This window comes from Dermacentor albipictus, chromosome 1 (genome assembly GCF_038994185.2).
Source record: "Dermacentor albipictus isolate Rhodes 1998 colony chromosome 1, USDA_Dalb.pri_finalv2, whole genome shotgun sequence".
Classification (NCBI taxonomy): Eukaryota; Metazoa; Arthropoda; class Arachnida; order Ixodida; family Ixodidae; genus Dermacentor; species Dermacentor albipictus.
The window spans coordinates 184,577,846-184,590,661 of NC_091821.1; the positions used below are offsets into that span (position 1 = coordinate 184,577,846).

The 12,816-nt window shown below is 47.4% G+C and overlaps 1 protein-coding gene across 1 annotated transcript in view; it reads right to left on the minus strand.

Annotated features, from left to right (window-relative positions):
* The window catches only part of LOC135921941 (arylsulfatase B-like), a 151,379-nt gene extending 138,857 nt beyond the window's left edge, over nt 1-12,522 (minus strand). The window contains exons 1-2 of the mRNA XM_070530518.1: nt 12,458-12,522; nt 11,391-12,382 (exon numbers count right to left, since the gene is read on the minus strand). The gene's annotated coding sequence lies outside the window, so the exon portion shown is untranslated. The remainder of the gene's footprint in view (nt 1-11,390; nt 12,383-12,457) is intronic.
* Nucleotides 12,523-12,816: the final 294 nt, after the last annotated feature.

Consider the following 12,816-nt stretch of genomic DNA (forward strand, 5'->3'; position numbering starts at 1 on the left):
CAAACTGTTCTGGTGTATAGCACCATGAGCCAAACCATAAGCCTAAACTTTTTGAGTTCATCCGCGCTCCTGATACGCTGCCAAATTCTTCTATTTTCGATACTACTTTTTCAACACTGGTCTTATCCGTGCAGAAGAACGCTAGATCGTCTGCATACGCTAAGACTTTAACTTCATTACCCATTATATTGAAGCTATGGATGTGACTCGACTAAATTACGCTTAAGCATAGCGGTTCCAGGTAAAGGGCGAATAGTAGTGGGGACATCGGGCATCCTTGTTTTACTGATGAGCAAATAGAAATTGGTTCGGAGAGTTGGCCATTAATAACTAAACGAGTAGTACAACAGGTGTAGCAAAGCCTAACGCCTTTAAGCACAATGGAGCCAACATTTACATGCTCCAGAACAGAAAATGAATAGGAGTGACTGACACGATCAAAAGCTTTAGCAAGGTCTACCTGGAGCATTGCCAGCTGCTCAGTGGAACCATAACAGTATTGAAGAAGGGTTCGGGCGATATGTATCTTGGTTTGAATTGATCGGCCCCTGATTACACACGTCTGATGGGAACCAATTAGAATTGACATCGCAAATTGCAATCTATTAGATAGAACTTTCGCAAAAATTTTGTAATCCACGTTTGACAATGTGATTGGTCGATAGCCTTCAACAGAACGCAGTTTCTCTTTATCTGAACTTTTGGGAATTAAAACTCTCTGGGTTTTGCAAAAAGACTACGGAAGGGCGTCAGCCTCTAAACTTGTACTAATAATATCCAATAATATGGGGCTGATAATTGATTTGAAAGCCTTGTAAAATTCACTTGAAAGTCCATCGGGGCCGGGTGTTTTCGACAAAGGCAGCTGATCAGTAGCTAGCTCAATTTCTTGAATCGTAAGGCTACCACTGATGACTGCACAGTCATCATCCTGTAACGGTTTTACAAGAGATACAAAACTCTCTAAAACTTTTGCATCGTGATCGTCCGGAGGGGCACTAAACAACATAGTGTAGAAAGTTTCGAACTGAGAAATTATGTCATTAGTATTTGTTACAAGACTACCTTAGGAGTATAGTTCCGGAATTACTTTGGAAATACCGTGACAAATGCCGAACAGGAGTGTTCAGCGGGAAGTGCGCACCCATAATTGCTATAAAAATAAGAGCAGGAAACAAGATAATAGTTGGAAAGGGAGCTCCTGGGTTTGAACCGGGGACCTCTCGATCTACAGTCGAATGCTCTACAACTGAGCTATACCTCTTTTTTTTCTTTATTGCCAGTCCTCGACATATCACAACACATATTCCTTAAATATATACAACAAAAGAATATACAAGACCAAACAAAAAAGGGAATGAATACAATTACCCAACAATACTATGCACATGCGTTCCAGTTCGCTACTGTAGCATGACGTTCTCTCATTAAAATTCCTTGAGTGCTGCCAGGGGTTCAACCCTGTACAGCAACTCAGGAACAGGCTGTTGCAACTTTCGCACTTCCACGTACCGCTACATGCATTCACGGAAGTATACACGTGCCGGTCGGGCATCCGATTCACAATTGCAGCCCGCCATTCTTGCGCGCCATAAACAGTGGAGGCCCGTAAGCATGATGACGTCGTACGGGAAGCCTTCGTCGTCACTTACTGGCAGAAACCTGATTCCGTGTGGATCTATCGGTAACTCCTTTTTTTAGAGTTCTTTGCAACACATGCCAGAAAAAGACCCCTTCCCAACAGTGGATGAAGACATGATCTATATTTCCCGGTTTTTTTAGAAATAAGGCAATGTGTTCCCTACGGCATGTAGAACCCTCGTTGTTCCAGGAAGATTTTAACAGGTAAAGTGCCGGTATGTAATTTAAAAAGGAATGATTTCATGGCTGGTTGAACTGGCATCATCATCACTTTTTTCGGTACGTCTAGGCCTGGGCCTCCACTGTACATGGCTCTGTACATGGGTACAAGCAAGACACTGTCACACAAATCACGATATAGCTTTTTTCGTTGTGCAGTCAACAAGTATGCACTAGAAAAGCGAACACGCAGAAAAGAAACACTCAACTATTTCCCTAAAGAAACCACGAACTGGTCCTGGCATTACTTCGGTGCCTACAACGAATTCGGGAAGTGATCTTGACAGCCTCATTTGGATAACGGTGCGTAGAAATAGGTCATTTGTGTCTCGAAAAAAGAAGGACCTGTTCACTAATTGACGCAAGAAGAGGTGCGCCAACCCCAGACCGCCCTCCTTCACGCGCCGGAAGAGATTATCTCGGCTACATCGCTCCCAGCTTGATGCCCACACGAAAACAGCGAGCACGCGATGCAGTTCCTGCACATTAATCCGAGAGCACTGTAGGACCTGCATTACGTACCAGATCATTGTCACGCGAAACATGTTGCACGCTGTTGTTCTCGCGAATATTGACAGGTGACCGGCGTTCCATCGGTCGGCTTTTTCTTTTATTTCTTTTGTTCGATCCTTCCAGTACTCGCTGCTGTTCTTGTAGGCATCAAGGGGTGCGCCACGGTACTTAACTGGCGCCATGACCCAGTTTATGTTCGAAAAGTGGTCAGGTGTGTAAGGCCATCTTCCATGCCAAAACCCCAAACATTTCTGCCAGTTCACGAAGCTATTAGTGACGTTACCAAACTGTCTGACAATACTCACAGTGTTCAATACACTTTGCGTATCTTTATAGCATACAGCCACATCGTCAGCATATGCCAATAACTTCACCTCTTCTGCTTGAAGACAAAATCCCTTAATGTATTCATTTTCGATGATGGCCTGACATTGCGTTTCTATGTAAACACAAAACAGGGGTGGGCTGAGCGGACAACCCTGGCGAATGGAGCGCTTCACGTTAATGGGGGCCCCCAGCGTTTGATTAATTATAAGTCTCGTATAGCAACTCCGGTACGCCATGGTCACCCCCTCAGTAATTATGTGGCCAAAATTAACATGTTCAAGGATGGTGAGCAATATATCGTGAGAAATGCAATCAAACGCTTTCTCCAAGTCAAGCTGGAGGGTCGCAACTGCATCACACATGGCGTCACAACACTCCAGCACACACTTCATCTTATGAATGTTAGTAAAGATGGGTCTTCCATGAATGCCACACGTCTGGTGTGGGCTGACTACTTCCTTGATAACTGACTGCATACGCCGTGCCAGCACCTTCATCAGTATTTTGTAGTCGCAGTTAGTAAGCGCTATGGGTCTATAGGAGGAAAGTTGCTTGAGCTTTTCGGTCTCTTCTGTTTTAGGTACTAGTACTGTAAGGGACTGGCCAAAGGATGGAAATATTTTCAGTTCGTATGCTTCATTGAAAACTGCGGTTAAGATAGGAGCTAGGTGGCTTTTGAACGATTTGTACCAATCGGCACAAAGACCGTCTGGACCTGGTGACTTGCCAGGGTTCAGGTCTTTGATGGCCTTTATCACTTCCTGTTCAGTTATTCGTCTTTCCAATGTTTCTTTAACTTCACTCGACAGCTGTGGCATTCGCTGCAAAAGTAAGTGCTTGAAACTTTGCATGTTTACGGGCCTGAATGCGAAGAGCTTTTGGAAATGTTCAAAGAAGGCACGCCCTATATTGTTCATATCAGCTACTACCACCCCGTTATATTCGATGGCCTCAATTCTGCTTACGTCTGGGGTGCTTTTTTTCTAGTCCTAGTGCTCTTTTCGTTGGCGTTTCCCTGCATGTTAGTCTTTCTGCTCTAGCGCGCACGAGTGCGCCTCGATAACGCTCTTCCACGAAAACCTCGAGCTTGTTCTTAATTCTTCTTCCTGATTTCATCGCCTCCGAACCTAATCCCGATAAATTCCGTCAGCTCATCATTTCATATTCCACCGCGTAACTTCAATAAAGTGCACGATGCTTTTTTTTCAGTTATGTGCTCTCTTATTTATGAGCTCACTTCGCTTATTATTCTTGTATTTTTTAGTATTGTTAATATTTGTACTGGAGTGGCAACATTATTTTTCATTGTTTATTAAAGGAACTGTATCGTTTGTCTTCTTCTAATATGTACATTCCAGGCCTTGTTATTTTGTACAGTGCTTTTAATACTTGTATAAGATATGTATACATTTTTCCGCTGTCATTTAATAATATATGTCTATTATGTGTTTTATATGTTCTGTATACTCTGTTAATCTTATTGTAACGCCCCCCTTACCCAATACCTCATACGAGGCGTGTAAGGACATTGTTAAATAAATAAAATAAATAAACAGCACGCATATCTTCTTGATAAGCACCGGGTTGCATGCATTCGAGCGTCACAAATTTTTCCAGCAATGTTTTTAAATCCTTTTCTCTGGCCTTTTCTTCATATCGTAGTACGCTACTTCTTTCAATTGCCTTGATTTTAATAGTTTGCTTCAGCAACTCCCATTCCTCGCCCAACTTCATAGAACTGTCCTTTCCAAAGGAATTCAGAGCATTCACTACCGTTTCGTTAAACGTGTCGTCCCGTAGGAGCTCGGCATTCATTTTCCACAGTTTCAAGACGAATTCTTTTCGTTCTGTTTTGCGGCCCACCCTGCATTTTACCAAGCAGTGGTCAGAAAATGATACGGCAGTAACTGCATAGCACTGGCATTTTTCTACTGAATCATATGATAGATAGATACGGTCTAATCGTGCATGACTTATTTCTTGGAAGTGAGTGTACCTCACTTCCCGGTCAAGCCTCGAAACACTGAGCGATATCCTCTAATTCAAATTCGTGTATGATCTCCGCCATGATATCTCTGCTTTTGTCGTAAACTACGCGTTGCGTAGACCTATCTTTGATGTTCAATACACAATTGAAGTCCCCAACACAGACTATCATTTTGCGCACAGAGAAGTGGTGCTTCAAGTTCAAAAAGAAATTTACCCTTTCTTGCACCGTATTAGACGCATAAATGAATAACACGCGTCATTGGACATTCCAATAGCTGAAGTCACAATAGACAAGTCGACCAGAAGTGCATGAGAAGCAACCATCTATGACAAGACCAGGGAGCTTCCTCATGAACAGCACACACCCTGCCGAAGTCCCAAAGGCGTGGCCCCGTGTTTTACCGTATAGTAGTTATACGTGAACCTTTGCACCATACTCCCGGTCTCCTCCTCGCCGTCTACCTTGGTTTCTTGCACTGCTAAAACGTCGATGTCGTAGTCCCCTAGCAGTGTATACACCTGATTGTTTCCTTTTGGCAGCCAGACCTCGAACGTTTAGCGTGCCGGGGCTAAGCGGCGGGTTGGTAGCCATTACTGGTGTAAACCGGAGGGGAGAAGGCCCGGAGCATGGTGCTCACCTCAACGTCTAGCTGACCGCTAGAGGCCTCCGTGGCCATCCGGTGGCCGTCGCCCCAGTTCGTCTATATTCGGCTTCGCCGCAAGCCTACGGTCGGCCTCCAGGTTCGCCTTAGGCTTGAGGGAGGAGCGCCTTCCGGATAGCGTCTTAGAGGGCGGTGGCTCGGAGTCACCGCCGGCCTTTCCGTCGACTTTCTGCTCCTGCTGCAGGGACCTTTTGACCGGTGCCGAGACGCATTCGACGCGGGCGCCAGTTGGGGTCGCGTTGTCTTCCTCTGCCCGAGTAGCATCCGTAGCTGGCTGGCTGCTCTCATTTTCTTGCGGGGCCGTCTTCACACTCTCGAGTGTAGCTGCTAGCTCCTTGGGGGGAAGTACATTGTTCCGCCCTCCTTCGGTCGGCGTGGTCGTCCCGCTCGTTTCGCCACGTTGCTATTTCCAGCTCCCGTGGCCGCTTCCTCCGCCTCGGTCACGTCCATCACGTGGTCTAACGTCGACGGCTCGCTCTCCGCCGAACCCGCGGCTACTGCGTATGAACGCACACAGTCCGCGTCGTTGTGTCCAAAAAGCCTGCACCGTGAGCAACGGGGAACCTTGCATTCACGACGAACGTGGCCAGAGCCCCGGCAGCGCAGGCACTGCATGGGGCGACCTGGGGCTACGACCAGCGCAAGCTCGCCGGCGACGCGGATCTGGTGGGGCAGGTCGTCGACTTTCATTCCAGCCTTCAGCTGCAGCAGCACTGCTCGGGTCGTCGAGCCCTTGTCGGAAACGCCATCCATTCGCCAGCGTTCCCGGGTCACTTCCGTCACTTTGCCGAAGGAGGCCAGCGCGGTCTTGACGTCTTCGTCGTCCACCCCATGCAGAAGCCAGTGGATACGAAGCTTCACCTGCTGTTCCTTGGGGTCGATGACCAGGCAGCGACGCCCCTTCACCTGCAGCTCCTTCAGGGCCGCCAGCTTTTGGGCAGCCTCGGCTGTCTTCATCGTCACCGCCCATACATGGTTGATTTGGTATGCTCCAAGGGCGACGACGCCAGAGAGCATACCAACAGCTTGAAGCGCGTCTCGAAAATCTACACGAAACGGGCGAACACGAGCGTTGCCGTGCAAAAAAACTGTGTTTAAAACTATACGTCCTGTAGGTAGCCGAGGCAAAATTATCTGGTAATCCTTATCTTCTTCCGTCGAAAGCCTGTTGCCGCGGCCAACAGCCGCATATGCCGCTCCATTGGAGCCCATGATCCCGCGATCCGTTCAGCTCGGGAGCCGGAAGCAGAATGACTGAGCGATACCCCCGAATAGGAGTGTCCAGCGAGAAGTACACACCCATAATTGCTATAAAAATAGGAGCAGAAAACAAGATAAACGCTGAAAATGGGCACCCGGGGTTTGAACCGGGGACCTCTCGAACTGCAGTCGAATGCTCTGCCACTGAGCGATACCCCCGAATAGGAGTGTCCAGCGAGAAGTACACACCCATAATTGCTATAAAAATAGGAGCAGAAAACAGGATAAAAGCTGAAAATGGGCACCCGGGTTTGAACAGGGAACCTCTCGATCTGCAGTCGAATGCTCTACCGCTGAGCGATCCCCCTTTTTTTTCTTTATTGCCGGTAATCAGCAGTACATAAGACTGCCAATATAAGGAACATATATACAGAAACAGATGGACTTCTCATCCGTTACAAAAAATTAATAAGTAAAAGCCGCCTGCTTCATTCGAGCTGGCGTTGTTTAAAATTCTTTAAGATTAGCCAATGGGTCTATCCTAGCCATCCAAGGCGGAGGACATTCTTTTGTAGCAAGGACGTCAAGAAAACGTGTTATTTGTTCTCGAAAAAAAAACATGTGCTGGTCTTGCATCGGGATCGCAATAGAAGCCTGCCATGCGGGCTCGCCATATACAGTAGAGGCCAGTTAACATTATCTGATCGAAAGGTGTTCGGTTCTCGTCATCTATCGGTAGATATCTTATGCCATGTGGGTCAAGAGAAAAAATTTTTTTATTGTTCGCTGTAGAACATTGCAGAAGAAAACTCCCGCCCAGCAGTGTAAAAAAAACATCGTCTATTGTCTCAGGTTGTTTGCATATGAAGCAATGTGAGCCTCATGGCATGTAAAAGCCCCTTTCTTCTAAAAACGTTGCAACTGAGAGTGTACCTGTGTGTAGTTTGAAAAAGAAAGTTTTCATACCAGGCGGTACCTGTATTTTTTTTTTTTTAACGCGTTTCAAAACATTCTGGCCTGGGCCTCGACTGTATATAGTTCGGTACAGAGGTGAGGGAAAAAGGATGTCCAATAGACCATTGCGCAGCCTTTTTCTTGTGACCGTAAACAAGTATTCTTTGGAAAACCGTACAGCAAGAAAAGTAACACTCAGCACGATTTCCTTATAGAAACCGAACACTGCCCCGGTACACTTTGAGAGCATATAATAAACTCGGGTAACAAATGTGCTAGCCTAACCTTGCTGACTGTTTGAAGAAATGGATCATCATTGTTTCTGAAGAAAAAGAACCGTCCAACTAACTGCCTCACAAACAAGTGGGCCAGCCCTAATCCTCCATCTTTCACCCGTCTGAACAAATTGTTGCGGCTGCACCTCTCCCACCCGGAACCCCATACAAACACGGCAAAAACTCTGTGCAATTTCTGCACATTAGCTCTGTTACAGAAAATGAATTGCCTAACATACCACAGCTTGGCTACGAAAAACAGGTTGTAGACAGTAACCCTGGCAAATACTGAAAGGTGTTTGGCTTTCCACGCTTCGGCCTTTTCTTTTGCACTTTTGAGCTCGCACTGCCAGTAGTCGTCGTTCTGTTTATAAGCTTCAAGTGGTACACCCAATTACTTTGCTGGCGTTGTTGACCACGTGACATTGGCAAATATAACGGGGGCCTTAAGCCACTCCCCATGCCAAATACCTAGGCACTTGCTCCAGTTTACTCTACTTCCAGTGATTTGACCAAAGTTTTTAACAACATTTATGGTTTGCAACACACGGCTACGTCATCAGCATATAGGCTAGGACTTTGACTTCTGACGCTTGCATCGTAAACCCATGAATACATTTGTTTTCAATCACTTCCATACATCAAGTCTCTAGGTGAATACAGAACAAAAGTGGGCTGGCTGGGCAGCCCTGACGCACGGAACGTTGAACGCTGATGGGGGCCCACAGTGACTTGTTAATTATAAGCTTAGTAGTGCAGTTCCGGTACGCCATGGCTACCCCGTCAGTAATTATGGACCCGACATTTATATGCTTTAGAGTGGCAATTAACCTTTTAGGCGCCGCACTATGAATCACTAGCCAAAAAACTGAAATTGGTGTTGATAATTTGCATTGGTCTTCTAAATTACCTATGATAAAAAATACGGCCGCATTCATAAAGATTTAGTAGGTTTTTTCGCATGTTCCATTTTTGGAACATTGGCATTTCCCATATGAAAAATACAAACTTTGTCTGGAACAACCTTTATTGTCTGTTAAAGGGGGATTGCTTTCTCATGTTAACAGAAGAATAATTATTAGCGTCATACAAGGCCTTTCAAAAGTATAAATGTTTATAACAATGCTTGCGAAAATTTATTTTTTCATCCTACTTGCTTCACAACACGTCTGTGAACACTTCACAAGCCATGGTATGCTGCAAAGCACTTCGTGTGTAGGCGCTTTTTGCACTGCTGACCCTGGTTCATCGTGTTTTTCTTGCACTCCGCACACCTCCCCTGAGTTGCTGAGATGATGTAGTGGCCATCAGTTTTCCTATCCTCGCGTCTCGGATGAACCCGAGGTCCAGGCCGCACAGTGATTCTCTGCTTGAGGTGCAGCAAGGACATGATGACGTCCCTCCGAAATGCTATGTGTGTCATGGCGGCATCAGTTCCTTTGTGAAGCTCGCAATGAAGGAGCCATCCTGCGACGACAGCCATGTTCAGACCATTGCTGAAAAGGTTCCACCACCATTTTTTGCTTCGAAGTCTTGGCCGATAACTTCCGAGGAGGCGATCGAGAACATCTACTCCCCCCATGCCCTCATTGTATTTTTTTATCAAATATGGTTGAGGAATGTCTACCTTTTTGTTTGCCCGCCGTGAGAAGCGTTTTGCAGTTCCAAGAGGCTCATGGCCGAGGTGGTTTGAAGAAACTGTGACGACTGCATTGTCGTTCCACCTGCATGTGTAGACCACCCCGTCACATTTGTAGTGGAAAGAACCTCTTTCCTCTCTTCCGACGTCTTTCGAGCTCTTCAGTGGACAACCACCGGTTCTGGCATCTCGTACAGTCCCCGTCGCTCGAATACCCTGGTTAGCCAGTTTCGTCAGGAGACCGTGCGAAGTGAAAAAGTTGTCAAAGTAGACTTCATGCTGTTCAGGGGCGGGCAGGACGGATGTCATATTGCTAACAACCCTCAGCCCGAGAGGTGCCTTCTCGTCCTTCTCGTTTCTCCCGCAATATATTTCCATTGCATAGGGGTACCCATTCGAAGAGCACATCATCCATATCTTATACCCAAATCGGATAGGTTTACCGCGAATGAACATTTTGCACGAGTGGTGGCCATAATAGGGCACCATTGACTCGTCGATGCTGAGGCTTTCGTGGAAAACTCCAAACTGGCGGAAACATTTGGAGATTTCGTCGTAAAACGACTGAATCTTGCCCATCTTCTCGCCTTCTTTCAACTGAGTGTTGTCCACTACATGAAAAAACCTTTTTAGCTGCCGGAACCTATTGCGGGTAGGAACCTATTTCTTCTCGCCTTCTTTCAACTGAGTGTTGTCCACTACATGAAAAAACCTTTTTAGCTGCCGGAACCTATGGGCGTCTTGCGCTGGAGTTTGAGGTATAGTAGCGGCGCCTGGTGGCGGCGCGGGAAACGACATCTGGGTCGTACCAGCTTGGGTCGTATTGAGCCCTGGCTGTGGCGAAGCACGTTTCTAGGCCGAGTTTTGCGTCGATTCGCACTTTTTTCTGCCCTGTTGCGAGTGCGAAAAGGCTCGTCACTTCTCGCAGACCATGCCGACCACGCTGCGAGCTCGCCGCAGCCTATAGTTTAACGAAAACGGGCTCTCCGTGTGCCGTGGGACGCAATGCTGGGAGCAGACGGAATCGGTGGCGCCGATCCGGAGAGACCTAGCCCAGCCTCGAGAAGGCGTCACCGTCATTACTTCTGCGTCGTGGGCTGTCATGAACAAGAAGGCCTGAATCCCAACATCATATTCTGCCGTTTTCCTTCAAGGCCTCACGAAGTGGAGCGTCGGGCGCGCTGCATAGCTGCAGTTCGTCGCGCTGAGTAAGCGAAACTTCGCGCCATGCTGACTGCTTCGCCTGTCTTGAAGCTTGCTTGATTATCTGCATTCTAATGTTCGGTCTTTTGCACCTACAGTCCCGACAGCAGACCGACATAGCAGCAGGCATGGCTGGTAATTCACGATTCGAGACCCGGCCGCAGCGACAATTAACAATTCGATCGATGCGAAGTGGTGAAGCGACCAGGTGTGTGCAAATGAGCACAAATGGTCGGGCTCATTCGATGACAATTCACTACTTCACTACGAGCAGCACAGGTTAAGAGAGTTAAATGCACTCATCCTTGATCTCAAGCCAGCACGTTGAGGCAGCGCAGCAAGGCAGTATTGATTGCAGCACATCGATGTTCGAGCGCTGTCATTAAAACCTACATCAAGCGAGCGGCGTACGAGCTCGCGCCGCGATTCGCACGTACGTGCGAGCTCTTATGCATTGCATCAGTTATTACCAGTTACTAAAGAGGACAGATGGCCGCTACTAAAACGCAGGCATAACTACTTGTTTAGCGGCATGCAGTCAACAAAGATTGCAGGAGGCCCGCCGTTTCGCGGCATGTCCAAAGACCGCTGCCGTCGCGGCGCGTACGATCGTGCGCTCGAGCAGTTCGTACATCGCGGCGCGTACCGTCGTGCGCTCGAGCAGTTCCGTACACATGATGTCTGCTTATCGCCGCTGTGGATTCATTTATAGCAAGCATTTCCTCGCGTTTGTGCGCCTGAATCTAGCAACTAGCGTGCAAACCTTACCTGAAGTTCCACTTCGTACGCGACTCGCGTTTGACACGGTGCTAAAACTTCGCCGCCCAATTCTTGAACGGCGTACACGTATTCGGCACTGCATAATTTCTTGCCTTTACGCAGCGTGCCACCCCTGAAAAAATCTTCGGCGCCCGATATTCGCTGCAGGCCGTGAAACAACACAACCGAAAGTGGCGGGTCCATAGTGTAAACGTGCTTTCCGAAGCAGACGACCGAGCTTGGTACGACCCATTTTAGCGCAGAGGGCGCTTTTTAGCACCTTTTTCGCAGCGCCCCCTGGGCAATGCAAGAGCCCCATTGCGGGCCATCACTGTCGCGACTAAAGGCACACGAAGGTCTTCTGCGGTGCTCCAATACGAGTCCTCAGATGGAACGGAGTGATATCCACTCAACAGTAAGAGGCCGAAAAACTGACCTATATCCGCTCCAGTGACGTCCACCTCCTCCCCCTTTTGGAGTGCGTACCTTGCAGTCAGTTCAGCCAGTGAACCAAGATATTCTGGAGAAATTATTTTGCTGAACAGCATAAATGGGCTCATGTCTGCTAGCTCAGGAAATGCCTCTAGCAACAACGGAGGGTTCTCTCTGGGAAGTGCTTTGTCGAACGTAGCATGGTCACCCCATGCTGCGCTAAGGGAGTGCTTCGGGGTTTTTGTTTTTCCAGCCTTGTTTGAAGACTTGCACCTTTTTCCAGCAGTCGACTGCCTCCGCGCTGGTTTCTTTCGTCGTGGCTCAGGACTCGAACATGCAGTAGGCGAATCAACGTCTTCATCGCAGCACTGCATAACTTCAACCTGCCCGCAAACGTCATCGGGAACAACTTCAGAAAAGTCATTTTCGTTCACGTGCTCCTCGTCAGTAATGTTGCCGTCTTCATCAGGCGGCAATTGGCATATAGACGCACTTTCGCGTTCGTCATCGGGAAGGCTGAAGAATAGGTCAGTTGCAGCCTCCAGTGTGAGGAAGCGTTGTGCCATGACCTACAACAAGAGTGATTGCGTTGAGAAGCATAGAACTGCAATATAAAACTAGCCGTGAAATCGTTTTCAACTTACATTCACAAGGCTATGCGGCTATGCGCTGCAGTTGAACGCTGCTCCTTCCACGTGCCAAGCCAGAACGCCTTATGTCAAAACAATGCCAAGGAAAGATAGCGTTCAAGTTTGTGCCAAACGACACGTAGAGGGCGCCATCAACATGCCGAAAAAGAAGAAAAACACGGCGAAATGCATGCGCGAGTGCACGCTGCTTTTGACAACATAAAACGCCAATGTTCCAAAAATGGAACATTCGCCTAAAACTCTAAAAACTGAAAACTAGAGTGTCATTATTATTTTTTATTTTCTTGCCCAGTAATACCTAACTATATGTCGATATTTTAGTTCTACTTTGTTCGTTGGAACATTACATTTTT